Raw genomic sequence first — 26,729 nt, 5'->3', positions numbered from 1 at the left:
AAATCATTTAGATTGCAATATTTACGAAAACACATTTTTTAACAAACTGCAGTAATTTTAAAATTATTTGTTCATTATAGTATGAAAATCAGCGGGATTGCCTCTTACTTTTTAATTTTATACTTTTTCGTTCTAAAAGCCGCAACAGACTACCGGACCGCACCGCGACCTTGGTGCGCCGCACCACGTAATAACATAATAAAAGTATTTTAAATAATAAATAATAATATAAGACATTTTTATCTTGTACTTTATTTTATTTTCATGAATATAGTGGTAAATAACTTTAAAAACCCATTTAATAACGTACAAACGTTTAACTGTGGCTGTATACGATTCTGCCTTTGCTCATTTACGCAAGGGTAAGGTTTAAAAAAATATTTTTGGTGTATTCCTTTTGGTTCCCGCCTTATGAAATCGAGTAAATAGAATTCAACGAAAGAAATCAAGAATAATTTGTTTTTAACAATTTACTTACATCATTTTTTATAAAAAAAAGGATCAACGTGGGATTAGTAAAATTAAACAATTACCAATTGTTCCAGGCGAGGAAATAAAGACACTATTTTTCCATTTTGTTTCCACCCAGTTGTTCGTGAGACGGGGACGCAGAGGAGCACACCACTTTTCTGCGCTAGAGCATAAACGTATCACTTTCTGCGCACCTTTTAGAACAACAACGACCCACTTTCAGAGCGTGAGATATGAAAAGGTTTTTTTATCACAGTGTCAAACAAGCGTACCGCACGCATGATGGTAATCGGTCACCACAGCCTATAACCACGTGGTGCTGTAGTTTGCAACGGTGCGAGCGCATTATCGACACTATACATAAGGAATAATTGTGTTTATTAGATTGACGGGAACTAATAAAGTTTTATGACCATCAACACAGTTCACGCATGGGAACCTTGTCAACCTTATTTACAGAAAATAATTGTAAGTAGGTACATTATGAGATTATGACTGTTCAATACAGTGAAACAATACATTTTTGTATGCATTAGTACAATATAGGCAGACGATACCGTGAGAAATACTTGCTATTAAAATATCCAAGAAACAATCGAGGTATGACTGGTCAGTGGCAGAATGTTTTGATAGAGATATAATACAATTAGTATGTTCCTACATATTTACATCTGTAATGTATGTATAATAGGTTATCTAACAATGTTAACCAGTGAATGATTATTACTAGTTATGAATCTTTTCTCTTGTGTGCACCTGTTTCAAGTTTAACGCTGATTTGAATTCGAGTATGTCAAGCCTGTGTACGGTTATCAATTAATCATCATACCTACCCATGGGGTTTAGGGTGCGGGAATGATCTTGTGTATTTATATTATTACGTCCTTTATTGTAAATTACTTTCTAAAATATCAATTGAAAACTTAGGCTCTAATGCTTAGAAATTATAAATAGTTTATGTTTTTATTTTTTTTACTTATTTTCTGGCTAGTGTAAAACATTCCCCAAAAACCCCGTTTTAAAATTATCATTCGATAATTTCATTTGTAGACATTTTATTAATATCTTACTTTATTCCATTTTTTCTTTTTTTTCGCGTTCACCTACTTATGCCATTTGCTAGGTCGAGTCATAAGTTTGTTAAACCTGATTTTTAGACTGTTGGACTGAAATCTTTGGAACCTAATGTTAAAACCTAACTCTTTAAAGTCGTAAATCTATGAAACTACTTGCTGCTGTTTTTCAAGTCCAGCTTTCTCTTTTCTGCAAAAAATGATCAAACAATGACACATTTACAATTACATAGTACAAAACATGACATCACAAACTTCAATAGATAAAAAAAATACGTTTTGCATTGCAATACATTGATTGCACGATGCCCAAACAGCTTATATTAATTAATCTCTTTCTCTTGAGACATAATACCTAGGTAGGATTTTTTGGGATTACCTAATTATAAAATACTATCCACCTTCTTTCCAATTATTAAAGGTAGTCTAAAGATAATATCGACACATGTTTCTTTCATTTAATCGCTCATGTTTTTGTAATTAATTTAACAATATTCGCAAGCTAACTGCCGAGTTATCCCATGAAGCGATTATAAAATATCATATTTAATGTTTCGGAGACTGCTCGCTTGATATGGCGAAGTTGCCACTTTCTATCACTGCGACCAATTTAGCTTGAACTCCGGTCGGGAAAATGACATTACAGACTTGGAATCGATTACAGAATAATGTGATGCTGCTAGCGCCCCACGATGGGTCAAGCTAAATTGGCGTTGGAAGTTTCACTTCGCTTCTGTTTGCCTCAGGCACGGGTAATGGTCGTAGGTGTTTTTGTTGATTAACATTCGGTACCTTTGTAATTTGAGCGAGTACTAACATTTTTATGGGCATTATTGCGTGAAAAATGTTGAGATAAATGGTATTAATAGATCTGAGAATAGTTAATCTTAATTCGAAATACTTGAATGGTTCAAGCGATAAAATAAAATAATTGATTAAGTTCTTGCGGAGTTCTGAAAGAGCAGCATCTAATTTTTGAAAGATGAAAGTAAATAACCCCTTTGAATATAATTAAAACTACTTACTCAAAACCTAACTGAAAACTTGGTTAGGTACTACACGGTGGTGCTAAAATAATTTATCGATGTTAAATAACAAACGTTAGCAGATTAACTATGAATTACGGCTTTCCTTCTTAGTAGTACAGCCTCTAGTCTGTAGGCGTGTTTTATAATCCGATTGAATCATCCGAAGAAGTTATTATTTTATTTATATTTTCCTGTTAGTTTAGGAAACGGATAGATGCCTATAGTTAATATTATGAATGAAAATAATTATTTTTAATTACTTTATCAGATTAACCAACTTATATAGGTACCTACGTAAGTATGTACCAACTTCACTCAGTAGATCGATGCACTTAAGTAGGTAGGTATTCAATAGGCTTGTATTAGCATAAGCACTAAAGTCATAGGGCACTAACTGTCCGTAATAATTTCTAACAACCTACGTTGGTTGCGCGGTGGTTTTTCTAGTAGAAAATGCCATAGTTTGGAAGTAATAGTTACTTTAAAAAACATTTATTTTTTACTTTGGTTCGTACTCTAAGTAAATCAATCAAATGCAAACAAATCTGAGCCTCTACCATCAGTTTTGACATTGACATAACGCTCACGTCTACGTAATTTACTTTCTGTACATCTCGCTTGCACTAATATGCGAGTACGAGCGAGATGCATAGAAAGTAAATTACGTAGACGTGAGCGTATATGTCAATGTAAAAACTGATGGTAGACGTACTGTAACCCCATGCGTCAATGAAAAACATGCGTTTGTCTCCTATTGGAGTTTTTAACAATCGTCTCATAATCGAATTAAAGCAGACGTATATAGGTACATATACCTACCATCAACATCACTCTAATTATAACAATACAATGTATATTTTTCACACACACTTTAATTTATAGGTACCCAATACAAATAATTACTTACAAATTAAAACACCCCAGGGCAAATAGAGTGAAGTGAGTGAAATATGAAAGCTCGTGCGTGTGATGAAACTAATATTATCATATCATAATCAATGTTATTGTGTCGTGATAACACGATGGCAATTACGCCCAACAGTCGTAGAAAGTGTTCGACAACTCGGACGATTATAAATGACACTAATAATGCATGTCATGTTTCCAATCACGACTATCTACAATACAAACGGATAAAATAAAACAAGCATACTGGCCACTGGATCATTAAAAAGTTAAATTGGCGGGTATTGTGGTAGTAATAAGAAATAACAGAGCAATAACAAAACGAACGATCGCGCGAATTGGTCAATTTGAGAAATGCACGCACGAGCGCACGACTACGTTAACAATACAGACGTTGCCACCAGTGAAAATCGAGTAGGTAAGTATTAAATAAAAAAAAAGAGGTTAAACCTATTAAAATTTCCGTTGGAGGATATTCAAATTGTATATTATTTAAATGTTGGGGACGTCAAATGTATTGCTATTTCTACATGATTTCTACGTATTACGTACAAATAGCTATGTCAGTCCATACAAAAGTTTGAACAATAGGAGATATTACTGCAATGTTCTGCCGCCAGAGTGCAGCACTGAACATAGAGTAAAAGCATAGAGTAACTTATACATACTAGGCCTTAAACAGTTTTTTACACGACTGCCCAAACAAAAAGAGTGTATTGTTGACAAGTGAAAACTTGAAAACAGACAATAAAATATGAGATTGATGCATCAAGGCGGTTTGTTAACAAGGGCCTACCGGTAAACGCGAAAATCGAAATTTAGTTATCTACCTCTTTATCGCTCGAATATGCAAGAGCGATAGAGAGATTAGATAACGAAATTTCGATTTACTTGTTTCGCGGTAGGCCATGTGATTGACGTGACGTGTAATGTGTCAATGTGGTTTGTTTACTGTATGTGCCACAAAGGTGCCACCTACACAGAGCTTTGCCTAATATTCCCTATTGTGCAAGGTTTTCGGCAGAGGGGTAAGCTCTTAAAGGCGACCCCAGTTATTAAATGCTCTAAGACCAGAGTTAATCATCTTTGTGGAACACTACAACATTTTAAATGTACCTACGTTTCTAATTAGCTGCTTCACTCACTTTTAAGTGTGCGTTATCTATCATTAACTAAGTATGTAAATAAGCCTCTGTTTAATATAAAATAATTTACCTAAATAGGTTTTCATCCCACATCCGAATCCCCAAAGCGTAAGTTCGTGATATAAATAAACATATAGAAAAGTGTTAGGTATGAGTTTTTATCACTGACTGTACCACATCGTTTCCGTACAGAGCAAACGTACAATAATATTGCATCCGCGTGATAATCAATAGGTAATTGAGACAATTTGCCGTAACTTTATATATTTTATGCCTCCAGTTTGTATCTTGAACCTGGAAATGCGAGAATCAAGAACAAAGGGCCGAACAACATAGTTTTTAAGCGATAAGTTGGCCTTAACAGGCTATTAAATACGACTGACTGTTACATCTGTTTTTGTAACATAAATATTAAATATCTATATTGTCTCCTTTCTCGGATGTTTTTTTTAATTACAAATATCAGGAAAAAAATCGGGGGGACTACAATCAGTACCTCATTCATTTTGGTACCATTCGTAGGTACCTTTGATTGTCACTGTGACAAGGTACGAAATGGTACGGAAATTTAATTCTTTGACTGTAAGTAAGTACCTACATAGCAATCGCCGGATACAAAACAATATGACAGGCTGGCCCGGAATAGTATGAAATTCCCTTACAGACGTTTTGAGTCGCGGCCACCGTAACGGAATGTGTTGCAGTCTTGCAGTCTACCTTAAACTAGGATCAAACCGGTAGCTTTTTAAGTATGTACTATGAGTATTTTATATCAACTAATTGTATACGAGATACAAGAATTTGTAATTGTTTCCTATTAAATGGACTTTTGTATTGAATAATAAATTTATGCTTTCGTTTCCTTTGACCGACCGTGACAATGTTTCTTTATTACATCCGATTGTTATGATTAATTGGTGTCATATTGTGATAATTTGAAGTATGATACTTAATATACATACGTGCGTGCCGACTTATTATAGAATTATGTGTGAAATTATTAATATTGCATCTGATAGGGTAATATCCGCTTAGATAAGTACATAGGTTAACACAAAGTAGGTATTACCTAGTGCTGATCTACGTGTAACTATTAAAATCTAGCTAGTAAAGATACGTGCTTAATGTTTTGTCTTTTGCAGTAAAAGTTAATCTATAAGTAGGTATGTGTTTTGAATCTGTACGTGAATTAAAAAAAAAACATTAGATAACATAATAATTATCGACATAGTAGGTATGATTTAATACTGAATTATTCCCAGAAATCATTCTTAAATATTTATAAGATATTACTTTACCAAGAAGCATATTATTAAAGAAATGAATAGTGCCAAAGATTTACAACTTTCTTTGAAAGATTCATCTTAATCCGTTCATTAATCATCATAAATAAAATATGTAAAACAGCGTATTTAATTTATGGCGGCGACAAAATGGGTATCTATTTGGCGATCGTAAATCAATCGCGGCGTCTGCGTCTGAGCAATTCCATTATCGAAACGTTAATAGTCTCTTGCACTCTTGTGTCGTGAAGCTAGAGAGTAAAAGGGACAAATTATTTTTTGGGTTTCGTTGACCGAACTGAGTAAGTAGACAACTTACACTGAAAAATTATAATGTCTGCACCACAGCTAGTAATGCATTAATTTTATTAATCAAAGTTTCTCGTATCTAAGTGGATTATACGAGTATGCCTAGGGCATTTTTAGATGAAACAGTTCATTTATACAAGATTCCTTAAAGTAATTAAGAAAGTGCTCGGTAGAGTTCATAAAGTTGGCGGCACAATATATAAGTCTCAAGTCTCGATACAAAAGTACCCCACACTCGTATTACATAGAGTATAGAGCAATGATTAACTTTGCTCTAGTAGACTCCATAGAAGACTTTGTTGTGAGCGTATAATTTGCTCTACGTACTTTTTATTTAACATTAAATGAATATTCCTTGTTTTCCTAGCTCCACATTACTTCCTTTAAAAAATTCTTAATAAGGTACATTACAATTTTTACCCGAGTAAAGCAAGGTGTTAGGCGAGACCTAAGCGGAAAAATCTTTTGGGCTGCTTTATAAATGAGCTTTTCTCACGAATGAGGGCAAATTTGGTCAAAGACTAATCAGCTAAAGCTTCTAGGCTTCCCACGACTAGAAAGTAATAAATAGCTGCTCATTAAGATTAGGAAAGATCTTCACTTAAGTAATGTGCAACCGCGCATGACTGGGGGCTACGTTTTAATTTTAACGACTTTTCAAATGTTCGGTTTCTGTTTACAATATTCGTGAAAGTGAAATCTTTAGAATTAGCTGTGTATAGGGAATGCAATAACCGGCCAAACTTCATAACCGGTTTCGGTTACGGTTATGCCCGAAAAATAACCGAATATCGGTTATAATCGGTTACGGTTATTTTAGACGAAAAATTATAAATTTACAATGAAGTAATTAAAAAAATACAAAAATCTTTGTTTTAGTACCTACAGTATTAGGGAATGTGAGTAAAAGTCTTCATTTTTTTAATAAAACACACCAAATACAGTAAAAGTAAAATATGACCTTGAACGTGATACAATATTCAATCAAAATATTTCATTAATAATGGAAGTAAATTTGGTATATTTTTGTTATTAAAGTCCACGAATGACAAAAATTATAGTCACAGGCGTCACAGCCAAAAATGGCAGGATTTTGAAGTCATTTGATGATAAAAACATACAATTTAAGTCATAAATAAATAACCGAAAATAACCGTAACCGGTTATTCGAGTTTCCAATATTCGGTTATGAAATTTTGTCAAAATATTCGGTTATAACCGAATATTTCGGTTTCGGTTATAACCGATTTGCATTCCCTAGCTGTGTAGTGTCTACTTGCTTCACAAACCTAACATTTAATTGTCAAAATTACAGTAGTTAAAAATATTACATTGTACGTGTAAACTACAAATAAAACGCACTGAAGCTTGAAGACCTAAGTATTCGGTTATAACTAATTAGAGTAGGGTCAGTTGTTCTACATTGAAACAATCGGACACAGTGTAACTTGGCGATATCTCGGAAACTAGGTGTTACCAGCTAGTGCCGTCTGTCAAGCAAGGGCAGGCTCAAAGACCCCCAGCACCTCCCCAAAACACGAGCGCGCCTCGGAGAAGGAGCACGCTGCTACGAGCATTATTGTGAATTCGAGCAACAAAAGTAAATTTTTTCATTTAAGTTTCGCAATTTTTTACCAAGATATAGACTCGAGTTTGGCGTTTTTTAAGTTTTTGTTATGTTCTATGTGTATTAAAGTTTATTTGGAGCTAAATATTTTTAAATTTCTTTCACCCTTTGGTGCAGTTTTTATTAATTGATTAAAAAAACACCCCCTAGTCTCACAATGAAACATTTTTATGTAGTATACAATGAAACATGATGTTCACTGAACACCAGTACCAGCACACAATGAAACAAACTCATTATTTTTTTAAATAATTAAAACCTATGTGCTAAATTTGTGAAACTAAAATACCATGAAAATTGGTAATAATTTGTCTATCATATGACAAAATATAAGATACTTAACTTTAGGAATGGCTGAGATAGGATGGCTTATATGTTGAATGTTTCATTGATGGCAAGGTTAAGGACACATGTCTTACATTGAAACAGTCGTGTATAAACACTATGCTGCAAGAAAGTGTATGAAATCAAGCATGGAGATGCTCAAAACCCTCCCGCGTCTACCTAGTTGGCAATCATGCTCCGTGGACATAAAAGGCGCCTTTTTCTCAGCATGCCGTACCTGCCGACCAGATTTTCGATTCACAATGAAACTCAGGTGTGTGTACAATGAAACAAGTCTTTCGCTTTTAGATATTTCAGCAATCTTATAATGATTCCATATGTCGGAAACCTTTTAATTAACTAATTTCAGCCTACCACTATTTTCTCCTTTCCTTTCTCATTAATTGAGTGAAAGCATATATGTATTAATGTCACTTATTTATTACACCATTTCAATGTTTATTAACGATGTTTCATGGTAGACTATAATTATTACATTTGTTTCACTGTAAAAATCAGAGTGTTTCATTGAAAACATGTACAAGTACACAATGAAACAAAACTCATTTTTCAAAAAAAGGCTCATAACACAGGAACTGTTACAGATAAGTAGAAACCAAGAATGCCATATGATAGCCAACGAAATTGTTTATCTTCATACGAAATGTCACACTCATAACTTTAAAAACACCAGAGATAGAAAGGCTTGAACTTTTAGTGTTTCATTGATCAACAAGTTACCCTACCTAATAATTACATTACATTTTAGGATTTTTTGGTGGTCTATGATAGCCAATAGTGCCAGGCTCTTTAGTCACTCCCATTAGTAATTTTAAAACACTATCGCATTACACTTTCTTACCAATTAAATTTTACACCTAAGAACAATAAGTTGACTCTTAGTTCAAACGCGATTTGCTAATCAGACTGCAAAATACAATTAGACAAGGCACAGCTATGTGGTCTAATGTTGGCCAGACATGGAAACTGGTCGTTAAAAGGTCAGAGGTCTAAACCGCTTACGGAGGCAATCCACACCTAGCCATTTCAGAAGGGGTCTGAACTGTGGTGATTTTAAAAAGGTTAACTAAGAGAAATCTTTTCTAAGTTTATGTTGCGCATGTGTCAATTGAATGCAGGGAAAATGACAATGCACTTACCGCGTAAAACAATGTAGTAAGTATTAGATTTTTTTTAACGAGCCGATAAAGAGTCCCACTGCTGGGCAAAGGCCTCCTCCTAGACTTCCAATCTTCCCGATTAACTGCAGCATCCGTCAGCATCAGCGTTAAATAATTATCTGATGTAAAATGGGTGTGCGGCAAACGCATAAAACAACCGCGCGCTGATGTGAACACATTTTAACGCAAGAGCGGTTTATTTGAACCAATTAGCAGAACCATTTTTTTTATCTGACTTTACATTACTTTGTGCCTGTCTCGGAGGAGGATTTGTGAAAGATTTAAACTGCATAAAACTCCGAGAGTAAGTATATTAGTTTTACGTTTGTGTAGGTCAGTAACCAGCCGCGGCAGGAACTGCCTCGGCAGCTTAATTTCCCATATTGCTCGAATTGCTCCCATTCCGCATATTAAGTCCAGTTTGCCTGGTTAATTGACGCCACGCAATATGGAAAGCTACACCTTTCTATCAACTGCGCGCATGTGCTCGTGGACTGGTGAGAACTATGGAAAATCGTGTTCATATTCCAGTGTTTTCCAGTTAATTTTAGACAGTAGAATAATGTTAATCACGTAATTTTAATGTTCCGTTTTTGCCGATTATTTAACTCTCTAGGTTTAGTTGAAGCCATAACTTGGTATTAAAATGTAATACATCTAGCTTCTGCCCGTCTTCTGCATACTAAATTTCATCTAAATCGGTTAAAATCGTGAAGACGTAACAGACAGACAGCCAAACAGAGTTTCTTTCGCATTTATTACCTTAAGTTCTTGAATTTTGTAATCATTATCATGAACATCTGTTATATAGTTACTTATTGTATAGGTAGTTACATTAAATGCTGCCTAAGTATATGTATGGCCTAGAGAGCTGTTGTGGGAAGACAGACAATAGCTCAAATAAGCGCTTAAGTATAAATTTTGCGGAAGCTGACTATATGCCTCAAAACCCGCTCGTGCCATATATATTGTATTGCTTGAAATATTTCAAGCTTTAAAATTATTTTAAGAAATGCACCTAACCCAACATTACCACCAATATAGCCATAACCATCTGGGCCCCTTTGTATAATACCAAGTTTCAAAACTATAAAAGACATCTACAATACGAGCTTTTCAGTATCAAGTTCGTCGCTTGTCCGGCCATATTTCTTTCTCGAATACCTTTAAAAAGGCACGTGCAGAATAAATCATTATTTTCTAGAACAGCCATCCAATCAAAGTGGCGTCGGGCCGAATAAAAAGCAAAATCCTAGGCAGCAAACGCTTTTCCAATACGAGGGTGCCCTTACCGCATTTCATATAAGGACAATCGACATTTCGCCGCACCAGGGTACTTCTACTGACTTTCTTCGCCATTAAAATTATGACAATGACTGTGAAGTCATATAATGTTCAAATATATCTCAGCTCTCTATAATATTGTAGTGAAAAAAACTTAACTGATTAGGTAGGAATTTTAAAAGAATTTTGAAATTTTTTAGGTGAGTATTCAATATATGGCGCGGCTGAGAGACGATTTAAGGAGGTTAAAACGAGTCAAAATTACAATTATAAATTAGTATTAATTAGTTATGTTTGCACCTTTGCTTGGTGAGTATAAATAATAGCTGTCGTCTACTAAATATACATTTTAACACATTCACTGCCCCCGACGAACATGTGCGTCCACCGTCATACAAGCTAGTTCCTAGGCCACGCCCCCTGGCAGTGAATGCGTTAATTGTGTAATTGTAATAGTGACAGTTGTCTCAACTACTACGATAAAAATATAATAATGAATGATTTATTTGTTTTCCTTGCATCAGCTTGCCAATAAGAATCTTAAGAAAGTTGGTAGAAACGTCCAGTAGCGCCCTAATGGGCTGCGTCCGGCAACAGGCGCACGCGCATCATTCATACGTGACCGACGCGGGCGCAGGCAGCGGTCAATTTATTTTCACCACACCAACTGGTAAAGGCCCTCTTGATTGTTTAAAAACTAATGAGAAAGTTGAATTGTATCCACATTTGTGGCAAAGTACTGGATTTGTATTGTCAAAGTAATGTGTTTATGGACCCAGTTTCTAAAATAAATATTTTTTGATTTTGCACACATTGACGAATATCTCAGGACTGGCCTTACGGACTATAAGAATGGTCCATGAATGGGACCAGTACAGCGGTGTGACACCGCTACAATGCGATTGGTTGATGAGATCGCATCACGCGCGCGATTGGTCGCAACTAGTTCCATTAGACTGCACGATTGGCTCGAATTCGTGTGGGGCACCGCTGATCTAGTACCATTTTCAGTGCCCGTAAGGCTCGTCCTTAGAGATATACGTCAATGTTTGCACATGAAGTATCTAAGCGTATAACCGTATTCTGACATACAGGTGCCGTAACGTCAATTAGTTCTCTACACAGTATACCTCACGTCTCACGTCCACACGAAAGATTTAACCATCTGAGGAATCTCAGACCGCGCCCAATAGGCCATCGCATGTTAGCGTGTTAACAAGCCGTGTTAGCAGATCAAATAAAACACCATTTACATAATCTTTGTCACTCAGTGTATTTGTCCGTCAATAATAGCCAGACTTTCTCGGTCGAATTACATAAAGTAGAATTTGCCTAATAAAACAAGTACGGCCATCAACGGAGACGGAACGGGCTTACTAGTAGAACTAGAAAGTAGCCGCTAAGTTGACCGAGCATCGGGCGGCGCGGTACATTATTGACGCATTCTTGTAGGCCGGGTCTGGTCTCCTTGTAAGGCTCGCCCTGGACTCGCTAACAGTAAACCTGCTCGGCAAAAACCCCTCTAATTGCGCACTTGCGCAGGATTGTCCAGCAACTCGACCCGTCCTGATGTGACGCGGAAGTGGACGCAGGAAGATGTCAATTAGAAAAAACTAATCTTATTAGTTGTGGTTGAAAAAGTTGTCATTGATGTCGTTTGTGTCCGAAATAGACAAGGGTAACGAACCGTGATGAAGTGGTCACTCTCGCAAGCTTTTTAATGACATGCCGCTAATCTATTTCCTATCAAAACGTTTATCGCGACTTCCATCATTATATCTACTCGTATCATAGATTATATCTGTGGCACTGTGCCTACACACATTTTGTTTACTAACATACAACTTTTCTGAACAAGTTCATAACAATTCCAAAGGTTATTTAGGTGGCCTGATCGACACGTCAAAATGACAGGTTGTGACATGGTTACCATAAGTGCAATTGGCTTTGTACCATCTTGACTTATCAATATCATTATAATTATAACAAGTCAAATATTGCCCCTGTTAATTTAACTTTACTGTGTCTCGTGCAATGCCATCCTTTATTTATTGCCAGGCATTTTGCCTTTAGGTATGATAGATATGACTTTTAATGAACTTTTTTAAATTATGCATGATATAGAAAACCTAAATTTCTCTTTATATTATTAACTATAATAACCTTTTGGAGCCCAGTGTCGTACCTTTATCGGACAAATATGTATCATATAATTTATGACATTGGGCCTCATAAGGCTTTATAAGCAAGTACCTACTCTACTATTTTGGCAAAAAAACGAACAAGACCAACACGCCACTAAGTGCCTACTTAATTTTGAAGTCTCTAAATAATTTGTGTACGGCGGAACTAATTTAGCATGGTCTCTGCCCTCTATAGTGTAAATAACATTATTTGCGGTATTTGACACATTATGACTGACGTACATAGAGATGTAACTAACGCAAATCGATTGTCACAGCAAGCGATTACGATTGGATGGCACGTAGACTGAGGTATCGAATTGTGACGTATAATGAATTTTTATTTGAGATTTAAATAAAGCTAGAATTATATGGTTTTCCCGCAAGCTACCGGTCGGTGTATTTAATACACCGACCGAGTAGGTCGCACCCATTGTCAAAATTGAAACTAACTGGGGATCTATTTTAAAGTTTATTTATGTTATTTCTGTGTCAAATTAATTGTCTGTTAAGTGACGATAAATATATCCATATTTACAGTTAATTATCCACCTTTTCCTTATTTTTATTAAAAGAAAAATGAAAAATTCATATCGATTTACTTAGACGACTACCGATTCATAACGGTGGTGTCCGGCCAACCCTAAAATTAAAAAAAAAAGACGTAGAACGTAAACGTTCGCAGTGCAGTTGTTTTCCTTTGTGATTTCGATGTGCAAAACATTTTACGTAGTATTGCTGTTGTGAGTGACAGACGTCAAATACCGCAAATAATGTTATTTACACTTATAGGCATATGAGATTACGCAACAGTTTTACGACTGCGTGGACGTGACACGCACGGTAATGTGTTAGAACACACGCTAATCGCCTCCCGCGAACAACCACTCGTTACTTCCACAATCTAGGATGTAAAACTGGGACTAATCGCCCGTTGACACGCGATGAAAGTGTGCAAAAATGAAAACTACTAGCGATTCGCAATGGATTCGTATTTAACTTTGACTAATATGTTCACAATTTTTCCCGTCGTCGTCATGGTTCTAATTCCAAATTAATTTCTCGGAACTTATTTACGGAATAATTTCATCAACGGTTGCTCCGTGGTGTTCGAGGAAAATGGGGACTACGTGTACGTTTTATGGGGACCGTTTCTCCATAGAAACGTTGTCCACCATCCTCTTAATAGGAAAGGAAGTCCTTTTTTTACTCATTTTTGAGCTTTCACAGACATGATGAGCGTGAGACTTTCATTTATAATTATGCATATAAAATAGATTACGTAACTTCGATACGCTTTATCTTTCTCGAAATCCGGTTGTCAGTCAAAACTAAAGACTTCCTGAGGCGCCTCGGTTTTTAATTGTGTATGCCCGCAGATAATGACCAAGACCACATTATAAAACCTGTTAAACATAATGTAATTCCCTCGTTTCGGACGATATGAGTGAAAGCAGGACGATGACAAATCGTGGGTATTCTGATCAGGTATTCTTTATCTGCTTGTATCTTTTCTTCTCGCTCTTCCAAAATAGGTGTGAAGAAATGGCCGCAACATTCGAGCTTATTACCATAAGGAATACGAGGTAGGCGATTAGTGATAATTACCTATATGGCGCTAATGAGCACAGTGATAAGGTACCGGGACTTTTGTGTGTGCAATCACTTTACGTCTAGGAAGTGGGTAGGCTTAAGAGGAAATAATAGCTGACGTTTTGAGTAAAAAATTCTGACTTGGTATACCGAACTACGTTATAATAGAATTTTAATAAGAGCTTAGATTATATTCAGTCCCTAAATGGCAAATACAACACACTCCTGACAGCACCTTGCCGAGGTTATAAACTCTACAGACAGTTCTAAGAAACCGAATGGAATTCTAAACCGTTCTTACTCATTAGTTACGATTTATCCCTCAGATTCCAGTGGATGTTTTTATAAATAGTCAGCAGCCGATAGTAAAGATGTGAGTGTAATTAGAGCTGTCTACGCGGGAGGAATAAAGATGGCAGATCTATCGCGGGCCTGTGCTAAATGATGACAAAAGTTTAGAACCTGATTCTTAGGGTTGCCGTAGACTATTACAATAACTGCTTTGTTTAATATTTATGAATGTTTAAACAAATACATATCTTGTGAGAAAACATTCATAGCTAAACATAAATATTTTTGTTCATGATTCTAGGGTTACCAGACGCAGTTCGAAATATCCGGGCATCTGCACAAGTGGAAACACTTCGCCGATGGAGGGCAGAGCTGGACGATGCAAAATATGGACTGATGACGATGACGGTAGATGCAGTACTGCCGCATCTAGGACGCTGGGTTGAAAGGAGGCAAGGTACCTACGCTAACTTTCCACATGGTGCAGATACTTACTGACCATTAGGGTGTTTCATTTTTCCGGATTTTCGATTTTCATCTGACTTTGCTCGAATTCTTGTACTAACTGATAAAAAAATATTATACGTTAAAAAAAAATCGGTCGACATTTAGAGGTTGCACAACATCAACAAAGATTTTTAAAATAACCAACGACTCTACATCGGAGGGCAGAAAATGGTTTAAGCGGCTACCATCAAAGCGGAGAGTAGTGTGATACTGAACCTTCTACATATAAATAAATTTTAAAATTAGTAGTAAACTTGGATTTTGGTTACTCGATAAATGTTCTAATTAATATTTTTCAGTTTTTCCACCTGTTTCCAAAGGAAAAGTGGTTTTATCGTGTTTTAGACGCAAAATTCAGTTTTGTCATTCGATTTTAGTATCAGTTCATTATATTTTGTCATTTTAGTACATAGTTCATTTTCACGCAAAATGTATGGGGTTCTTACTCTACCTTTTCAACTTGTGCAACCTCTAAACGTTATTCGATTTTTTTGAAAATTGAAATAGATAGTTTTTAGTGTGGGGAGACTCCATTGGTGAGCAAAGTCAGGAAAAATATTACAACTTTTTTTTCTCCATACAAAAGTGAATCACCTACTGACCATGGATGCTTTGGTAAATACCTGTAGACACGGCGCGTCATACTCTCGAGGAGTGCCCTGCATGGGGGCCCCAGCGGGCCACCCTTCAAGCAACACTAGGTGCAGACCTTTCGTTGGCGAGCATTGTTAATGCCATGCTCGACAGCGAAGAGGCATGGAAAGCGATGGACTCCTTCAGTGACGAAATTATGTCGCAGAAGGAGGCAGCAGAGCGTGCGCGCGAGAACGATTCTGACTCGCATCCACTCCGTCGACAACGGGCAGGGGGGCCGTAGTGGGCTGCGCAGGGCCCGGGGGAGTCCCCGCGGTTAAAAGCTCACAGAACTGGGGTGCTGACCAACTGGCACCCAAAATGCCCACGGCCTGCAGGCCGCCCGCCGGGGCGCACGTGGTCGAATGCTGATAGCGACCCCAAATAAGGTGGAGTCGGCACTCGTTGGTGGTTTTAAACGGTAGGTAGTCCTCCACTGGTTAGTCCATCATCCCTCCTGGTTCCCCCGGACCAGGTGGCATGCGTAAACGCATTTCCCCAACGTAAAAAAAAGTTACCAGACGCAAGTATCAGATATGTCAAATTCATAGAATCACGAAAGCTGGCGTGGATTTTATAGGTGAAGTGACATATGAAATATGTGAATTTTGTCAGTTCAGCACCTACAAATCTAGAGTCAGCTTTTATGAGCCAACCTACGAGTATACTTGATCGTAAACTTTAAACATATCTAACTTAAAAAATTTAGACGATAAGAAAATTTAAACGTAAGGTAGAAAGGGTATTTACGGTATACACGGTGAAGTCTTTGAGTCGGTAATAATGTTCTTTTGTGTGGACTTAAAACTATATATGTAGTAGCTTCCACACTAATAAATGTCTATCTTCGATTACTCACATGAGTTTGTCAGTAACCCGAAGTGTCAACGTCCATGCGGCGTCGCTAATCGTCGATTAATTCGCGCGCAGGCGCCAATGCGCAGCTCACGAAAAGCGACGTAAGCGCCACACTTTCTTTAACATAAAGCGTCGTTTTACCCAGCGTGCCAACTTGCATAATTGTCAGTGTACAATAATTATGCAACGTTGCTAAAGCTGAATTTGCATTAGATCTTGGAAACACTGTATTGTCTCAACTTAATGAAGACCTTTTTTGACGCAAATATTTGTCTTTAAGTTCGATTAATTAATTAATAAGGCCAGAGACCAGTTAATAATATAGAGTAGTAGTTTACATAGAAAAGCGTTTTACTTGCTATTGTTGTAGATGTGTATTTGGATTGCGTTACATTATCTTTTTTTAAACTGTTTATGAGCGGTCACAACTTATGCCTTTTTAATAGGAACTACCAGTTTTTATTGTATGTGTGTCTCTCTCTGTTAGGACATGTTATTAAGAACTCATTACAATATCATGCAATTATAATAATTATGGCGCCATGTCTATAAATTAGAATAATTAAATAGAATGCCATCATTCAATATTTTATGCATAATATTTTCATATACCTATATCTTCGTTTTTATACCTTGGGAATACAAGTAAAGAATTCTATCCCACAACTATATGCTTCTATGTAAGGGGTTCTCTTTAAGACAAAAACGTCGTCTTACAGGAAAGGTTTTGAAATAACTTCAAGTACCTATTTATTAAGTACTTAGCAGAAAAAAACCGCAACGAATCTTTCTAGGAAAGCTAGCTGGGTTTGATTTGCTTCCACGGAGTTTATAGCTACGCTGACAGGAATATGAAACTTATTTATTTCAAAAGGGGGCTAACGCAAAATCGGTTTTTTTATATTGATTTTATACACGTTTTTATCAAGGAATAATGCTATGAAAAAAAATTACAGACATGTAAACAAGACTTTATTTGCAAGGACAGGCTCCAACCAATTCTTTAAAAGATAGAAAAAGATAATGAAATATTTAATTTCAATTTGTTTAAGTTGTATATCGTTACCCTGCAAACAATTAGCAGTATAATACTGCTAGTGATATAGCCGAGGGATCTGACGAACAAAATTTTGAACAAATTTATTTTCAGAGTTGTTGAGAGTACATTTGAAAGTACAAAAGCCTATCCCAAAACGTATCCCTGATAAGGATCTCTTTCAGACCTTGGTATACTTTTGCCAACACTATAGGCATATGTACATTCTTTCATAAACTATCAACCTTATTCGAAGTTGTTAATCGTACTTTATTTTAATCTTGCTTTTGCTTGACCTTTGGATCTTTGTTTAGAATGTATGGTCCGTGTGGTCGCAAAAGCGCACATTAAAGTTTTAGTGCATACTTAATGTAAGCTCAGGTAAATCGTGATGTAAATATCTAATGTTAAATCGGCATTTAACGTCAATACAAACTATTAACCCTGTGTCACTGACGATAAATCTGTTTCCTCAGAAATAATAGAACCCAGTTGCTAAAACATATCGAATCTCGTTCTGCAGTCTCATAACTATTAATCAAATCTATCAGCCGGTGCCAAATATTGTCCAGTGAATACAAATAGTTCAAGTTTCCCTCCTACAGGTCCTATAGACGTATCTTCGCAACCACATCAGTCACTGGTCCAAATTAAATTCTAAACTTCGCAAGCTCGTATCTTATCAATTATGAGATTCCAAAAGCAATCTTAAAGAATCGTTATAAAGCTTACTTTTCCAAAAAAATAAAGGTGGTGTAATGACTTGGATGATATTGTTGAAATGTAATGGAAACCGCTGCCTACGCTCCCTTCACTTGTCTTGCTTATCGCATTACCTGCTGCTGCGACGAAGGACAAACAACTATTAATAAACATGTAAATAGTGATGCAACTGGCGCCATAAAATACTGACTTTGACGGAATTGGTAATTGAAGTGTTCTTGAAGTTATGCCGTCGAGAATACGCCCACCGCCCTAGGTTATAAGGACCTAAATTAATATTTAAAATTATAAATCGCCAAGGACTTTAAATTTTCCATACTCAGCATTCTATATACTAATGGCGTTATTCATAAACGCGTTACTGGCTTGAATTAACTCTGAATCGTTTGTTTGTATTTGTTATTTTGACTTATGTATTTGTAAGAAAGATAAAACACCATTTAACTACATCAGGCGGCGTAGCACGGTCGCGTTTTTATCCCTTGCCACCATGCCCGTCACGTTCTAACAAGTATGTAAGTGCGAAAGGGACGCGCATAGTGATAGGCGATAAATGGAACCGTGCTGCGCCCGCAGACCCGTAAAGTTTTATGAATGAGGGGGTAAGCACACACATGAGGTTAAATGTACACAGCTCTACGCAGATGGCACTATAATCGAAGAAGCCCAAACTAACAGGTGGCCTTCCATCCGACACCATGGAAAACTTTTCCAAATAGAGTTCAAAAGTATAGTTGGTTGGACCAAGCTAACTCTGCATTATTGCCATTTCCAATGACAACGTGTGGCAATGTCTTCATTAATGAACATATTTCACTTTGTTCTATTCAAGTCTTGTACAAAGTTTTGTTTATTGCGTGACAGGTTGTTTTACAGTGATCATTATCAGTGACTTTTTTTAAAACTATATACAACTTTATTAATTAATAATTAATTAATTAAATAAATATAGTGCAAGTCTTGTACAAAGTTAGCTTAGGACTCTACAATCTCTATAAGGTGTATTCGGGTAATTTAAGAAATTGGGTAATCCCGAAACCCATTTAAATCACTCATAACATAATCCGTTGTAATAACAGTCCCTTTTGGTATTTTACGCCAATTTTTACATGTTTTATTCTTTTCGGAATTACCCGATTACACTATACCTATTTTTGTTAAGGTAAGGTCACTGTGGGCAAGTCCGTCTACAAGGCAAGTCCGTCAACACGTTATAACTTTTGAATTTGAAGGCGTATGCGACTTTGGAGTCCAGTCGATTAACCAGTTTTTCGCGCTAGTTCCGTCACTGTAAAACAGATGGCGCTGTGCCAACCAACTTCAGAGCAATCCGCCTCAACAAGTCATTTCGTGTTTTGAACTCGAAGTCATAGTGCGACAGCCGTTCGAAAAAAAATTGTTAAAAATAGTTTTTGAAAAGATTGTGCATCAGAAAGTAACTACGTAGGTAGCATAAGAACCAGTTGTCTTTATTCTATTTTTAAAATATCAGAAATTAGCTTAGTTTTGTAATTATACGTTCTACAATTTATCATATTAAAATTTGACTAAGTTGGGAAGTCCGTCTATTATGTACAAGGCAAGTCCGTCATATGCCGGACTTTCGTTAAATCAGAGATTACCAACTGTTTTTGCGACTTTAATATTATAACGATTTGATAAGGTATTAAAAAATCCTCCTGACTTTACGCATGACGTTACTTTATTAAATTTTGATCTCAGTAAATTAAAAGAAACGATTAAAATTCATTTTAAAATTACTATTGATCTTTTATTTCGGAAATCAAAAAAATAATTATGTTTAATTATTTGCCAAAAAATGTTTACCACCCCATTTTGGTAGTTTGTTTTGTTTTAGAAAAATGGTGTTTATTTCGAATCTGAACCGTATATTAACAAGTTTAAAATACACTTTTCATTGTCTTGATCCGTTCTTTTTAGGAATTTGACTACGAACATATACGCACCTATAGATTGGCTGATATCATAACTAGACGGACTTCCCTTAAACGGCACGGGAAGTCCGTCTACTCGCCGAATTTTAAAAAATGCCAGTGTTTTTGCTTAATTTGTGCTTGAAATGATCTGTCACTAAGGCTAAACTATTAATTATTAAATTCTTCATCGTATGCGATTACAAGCAGTAACATAGGTGAATATTTAACGGAACTAGATCACTCCAAAGTCAAAAAAAAATAAAGTATGCCGGACTTCGCCACAGTGACCTTACCTATTAGAGAATGATACATACATTTGAACCGCTACATTTGATGCAGATTATACTCAGTGCATCTCGCGCGTGGGCATTTTCACTTAATTGAACACCTTTAACGGCCTGTTAGCAATCGTTACAAAACTGACGGTCAATGTCAAATCCCATACACATATTTAATTACACAAACGGGTCTACCGCGATATAATTTCATTGTTGGACGTCAGTCTTTCCGTGGCCACAGCTGGTGCAACTCAGCTGAAACGTCGGAATTAAAGGTAAAAACAATGAAATTATATCGCGGTAGACCCGTTTGTGTAATTAAATATGTGTACAAAACGCGAGAGTTTAAAGTGTTATAAATCCCATACATTTTGTCAGGAATGTAACGGTGAGACGTTACTGAAACACGACTTAAGTCGCGCTTTAAAGTACTAGTTAAATGAAAATGCCCGCGTATCAAATAAATTACCTATTATAATGTTAAAGTAGCAAAACAGAGTACCTATAAGTCAGGATCACAAAAAATAAACGGCACATCTTGCGATTATTGCGAAGATGAAAATAAGCGTAGGTCATAGATATAATAATACATATCTACAAGTAAAATAACTATTATGAATTGGTAAACTATGACGTCCGCGTGTGCTTTACAGTACGGTTACCATCAGTTTGTCACTGACATAAACGCCGTCGAGAACGTAATTTACTTTCGATACATCCCGTTTGCACTAATATGCGAGTGCGAGCGAGATGTATAGTTACGTAAGTAAATTACGTTCTCGACGGCGTTTATGTCAGTGACAAACTGATGGTAACCGTACAGGTGTTATTATTAATTGTCTTACAGCAAAACATTACGTCCACAATTCCATATTCTGTGACTACCTAGTCATACATCTATTGTCTGTCGGTGTTTTAATATCAGTTATTTCCCACAATAAAGGATGACACGTTAGACCGGGCCGTGTCCGGGCCGGAGCTTGCGGCGCATTGTGTTCTATGGGAGCATCACGTACGCAAGTAAGCACCGGGAGCTCCGGCCCGGACACGGCCCGGTCTAACGTGAGTCATCCTTAATTCCACGTGATAAAATCAGAACCTGTCAGAACCTAATGGTTTCCATATCTAATGTCTATCAGTCAGTTGCAAAAAAACTAAAAACTACCTACCTAAGGTTGGTATTCCACCTGTCCAATATTGGTCCAATGTGCATTGCGTCTCACTCTCTCACTAAGCAAAATGTGAGATGCAAATACACATTGGACAAAAAAAGGGTGGAATACCCTTACCTACTGCAATTCAATTTATGTTATTTTATTTATGTAGGTTAAGTATGTAAGGTTTGCATGTGTTGTTGTGGTTTTTTTTTAAATATAAACCAACAATATTTATCAAAAAATAACCGACTTCAAAAAACAGTTTAAAATGATATCATTTCCATTCGCAGTTTCACTTTACTAAATGATGCTTTCCGCGATCTAATAAACAAAGTTACCTACCTACAATGTAACTGAACAAGTATTCCTAGAGAAATGTATTTAACTTTATGGCTTAGAAAACTACCTGATTATTCGCTCATGATGATATTGATGATAGAGAGTTTATTGAAATTCGAACTTTCTATAGGTATCTATATAGATATTGATCCATTGAGAAACTGATATTCAAGGAAATCAAACAAATTTGTTAGAAAACCATGTTAAATAGCTGCCTTACTCCTTTGACATCCGACCAGGTATGTCTTTCTAGAAAAGAGCGAGTCGAAAGGCACAGGCAAGCCACTACAATTTCGCTCTCGGATAATGAACAGCTGTTACGACTCCCGGGGTCACATGCCACTGGATTCCCAAGAAGACGACTTGTCATCGCTCGCGCAACTGACTATCTTGCGCATATCGCTCGATCAAAGCCCTCGTTACATTGCTACTGATTGGCCTGAATAAGAATGCAACAGCAAATAGGCTACTACCGCCACTTTACTCGAAAAAAGTCTTAAGAAGCTTTGCTGTTCGAATTTAAATAATACTTTTTGGCCTCGGGCGATTCTAGGCCGTCGTTTGCATTAAAAATGACGTAAAGGTAATGGAAAAGTATATTTAGTTGAGGCGATTTAAAATGAATAAGCGAAATGGTCGTCCCGCCCCCGTCGGCGCCGATCTAGTAACTTGTCTACATAATGTATTGAGTATTTTAATTGCGACCGACCCAATACCGTGTCGTTTATAACCATTGAATTAATAGGTAAAATACGATCCTTGAAGCGATATGTATGGGTTGCTATTAATGAATGCATAATACTCAGCTGATTTCTGTTTGCCGGCTATTCCGGTCTAGTCTAGGGGACTAGGTTTCTTAGCCATGCCGTATAATTTATGTTTTTTTAATGTATGTGAGTCAATAACCTGTATTATACCAATGGACGTATATGTCTCTACGCAGCAATTTATTGAAGTTTGCCGGTGACATAAAGTTTTCATAAAAGCGAACATATGGTCGCCATATCACGAGTTAAGTATTATAACAAGTAGAATAAAATTAAACGTCGAGTTAGCATCGCATTTAGCGGTTGCACTCATCACTCATTGCAGTCACTATTGAGATTATAAAGTACTTATCTACGACACAGCTTACAATAATCTCGGTGGTTCCCTATAGTTCCAAGGTAAATTACCTACGACATTTTTAGGGTTCCGTACCCAAAGGGTAAAACGGGACCCTATTACTAAGACTCCGCTGTCCGTCGGTCCGTCCGTCCGTCCGTCCGTCTGTCACCAGGCTGTATCTTGTGATCTGTGATAGCTAGACAGCTGAAATTTTCACAGATGATGTATTTCTGTTGCCGCTATAACAACAAATACTAAAAACAGAATAAAATAAAGATTTAAGTGGGGCTCCCATACAACAAACGTGATTTTTGACCGAAGTTAAGCAACGTTGGGGGGGGGTCAGTACTTGGATGGGTGACCGTTTTTATAGATAATGGTATGGAACCCTTCGTGTGTGTGCGAGTATGACTCGCACTTGGCCAGTTTTTTTTATTTATTCCGCAGACGATTCGCAGTAACCTTAAAAATCGACTCTACCTGGAAGAAATGTGTTTGATCGTGCGCCCCTAAAAGGCAATCTATGCCTTATAATTATAAAGGAATCAAATTAAGTATTTGAGCTACTAATCATACACATACATGGTAGTTACGGAATTGAGGCATTTCCATTATTGACACTACCACAAAAATATGAGCGCGCGTTTGTGCTCTTCGTAAAGCAATAGGCGTAAGTATGACGAGCAAGTGTTAATATTAAAAAGCTTCTATTAAATTACTCTTGCAGTTAAATTACCTACATGATAATATTTAATATACTTTATTGCATTGTTACATATTTTATTGCTTGGTCTCAGTTTCTATCGGGAGTTCCTATTTTTTGGATAAAAAATGAAGTTTCGGATTAGGTACTGGTTCCTTGGTGGTCACTGGTGCCGCTACGTTCGATAGGTACATAATGTAGGTATTGTTTAGTGTGTTGCAATACATTAAGTTATACTTCGTTGAACTTTATCAGTTACTTCGATGCTTTTAAAATCTTATTTATAAAATCATATGCAACCCATTAGTTCACGTGTATAGTGTGTAGCACTTTGCTGGTTTTTATCTGCACTTTTAACCGAGTTTACATTGCACATGTGTTATCCATAATAAGCAATGGAGGTGTGTGAAGTTCTGAGTATTATCTTTCTAACTGCTTATGCTCCAGTTCTTATTACCTACTAATACAAAGACAGGAAGAAGAGAAACATGGATAGATAGGTGAATAAGTAATCACGGTACAGTAAGTGCCCCAACTTATACTCTGTATCTTTAGGTACTTAAATAAAAGTAAACGAATAATTTGTACATTTTCGGGTAGTTACAACATTTATTGATTAACCAACCAAATACAAAACCACCTGGATCTGTCACTGAACGACCTGACTGTAACCTACATTATTTGATCATGTAATGTTTTCATCTACCCTCAACTGGCGTAAGAAGTCATTTGAGGGTAGATTTTGTTTAATATCTAAAGATACAGACTATAAGTACTCACGTCGCCATTGTAGCTTTATATGTAGATGAAAGTGGATACCTATATTAGGGCATCTATTATGAGACACAAAACGATTCAGCAAGTTGTGTTTAATAGGTATATTATAAACCTAGAATATACATATTTACACATTCCAGTTGAACTTCAAGAAAGTTCAATTTAATATCTTGAACATAAGGTGCTTCCAGATTGCGAATGCGCCATTACATTTGTTTAAAGAAAGAAAGAAGAAAGAAAATAGATTTATTCAGGACGCTTACAGTATTGCTTAAAATTAATACAACACTTTTATAAGTAAAAACATAAACGTCACTGAATAGGTCTCCCCTCAGTTTGATGACAAGTTACCTTTCAGGTATCTTGACGCTGGTCTTCCGTGGAGACCTGTCCAAGCGATCGCGTCAGCACGTAAACTTAACTAATTTGGTGAAGTGTGTGGTTACATCTGGCAGCTGTGAAATGATGACAAAAATGTGACCCATCCCATAGCTGCCAGGCAGACGTTGCCGCGCACCTAGCCAAGCAAGAACGCAGAATATAGAAGTCTCGCCACTGGTCACCGATACTATTCCAATTGCCCTCTGCTGAGCACTAGCACCCTCTCATGCGCGAGAGGGCTTGCGATAGTCCCACGCGGGCCCAATGCGGGTTGAGGACTTCACACACACACACACACCTTTGAATTTCGTCACGGATTGTATGTAGGTTTTCTAACGCTGTTTTCCTTCAGCGGAAAGCTAAATCATGGACCCAAATTTTAAATAGCAAAAAAAAATGTTTCCAATCCACCGTAAAGCAAAGGTTAGTGCAAAGGCGTCTGAACATTCTTTCCGACTTCCGACACATGTGAATGATGTTAATTCAAAGGGGCGTGTAGTAATATAATTATCGCGAGTTACCGTATGAATCAATGATCATTAGCATAGAGTAGGCAGCCCAAACATTCTCGGAATGCTGAGAGTGTCCTCGCGTGCTTCAGGCGTATGCAGATGCAGCCATCAATGGCCTTGTGCCCATACATTGAGTATTAACTAATACTATTCTTTCAAACATACATTTTAAACAATCAGATTAATTATTTCGCCAGCACGTTACGTTAGGGTTTTTCTTTTTATTTTATTCAGATTGCTAGTACCTACATAGTATAGTTAGTATTTTATTAAGCTGCATAAAAAGTCCATTTTATTATTTTAAAGTCTTATGTACTTACTACTTAATATTTAACTGCGTCTACCATAATTTAAAGTTTTAGCGCGAGCTCGAACGACATTTTTGTATGCAACTTCGAGGATCGCTAGCTACGGTCGCCCATAAGAAATCTGCATAATTTTACAAGTTTCTCCTCTTGGCTATGCCCATAAATTACTTAAGTACCGCAATCGTAATCCTTACCAACATAAATCACCATTAATTGCAGGTTTTATCCTATATGACGTAATTACCAAGTAAATGCGTATGTCGCATATAATACCTATCTATTGATCATTAAAATTAGCTTCCTGTAGTCAGTGCAGTCGCTGCAAAATTTTATTAATAGGGGCTGAAATCTAGACAGGTACAGACAAAGCAAAAGAGTAGGTACCTACCAGGGGTGCACCCCTGGGGGCCTAGACAAGATGACAATCGTACACTTCATACATGTATCAGGATGACAGATCCTACGAAAAGTCTATTTCCATACTTCTATACTTTTTCTCGTTTCTGTTGGCGTTTTCTAATACCGTTGGGCAGATAGAGTGGAGGCAGATCTCCGTGAGCTCGGCGTCGGCGAAAGCTGGCGGGATGCCGCTCTGGACCGATCAAAGTGGCGTGCTCTTGTGTTGAAGGCCAAGACTCATTTTGGGTCACCGCACCAACCGAGTAAGTAGTAAGTAAGTAAGTTTTCTAATCTAAGGGCTAGATTCCCTGCATAGTAAAGTACCCACCAAAAACATTTCATGTAGGTAAATGTAGGTAGCTAAAAATATTGTATA

General features: G+C 36.8%; 1 protein-coding gene across 1 annotated transcript in view; it reads right to left on the bottom strand.

Annotated features, from left to right (window-relative positions):
- Nucleotides 1-26,729, bottom strand: part of LOC134795439 (uncharacterized) — a 125,350-nt gene that overhangs the window by 27,304 nt on the left and 71,317 nt on the right. The window lies entirely within an intron of this gene.

The sequence above is a fragment of the Cydia splendana genome, chromosome 1 (genome assembly GCF_910591565.1).
Source record: "Cydia splendana chromosome 1, ilCydSple1.2, whole genome shotgun sequence".
Taxonomy (NCBI): domain Eukaryota; kingdom Metazoa; phylum Arthropoda; class Insecta; order Lepidoptera; family Tortricidae; genus Cydia; species Cydia splendana.
This window is presented reverse-complemented; position numbering and strand designations above follow the sequence as displayed.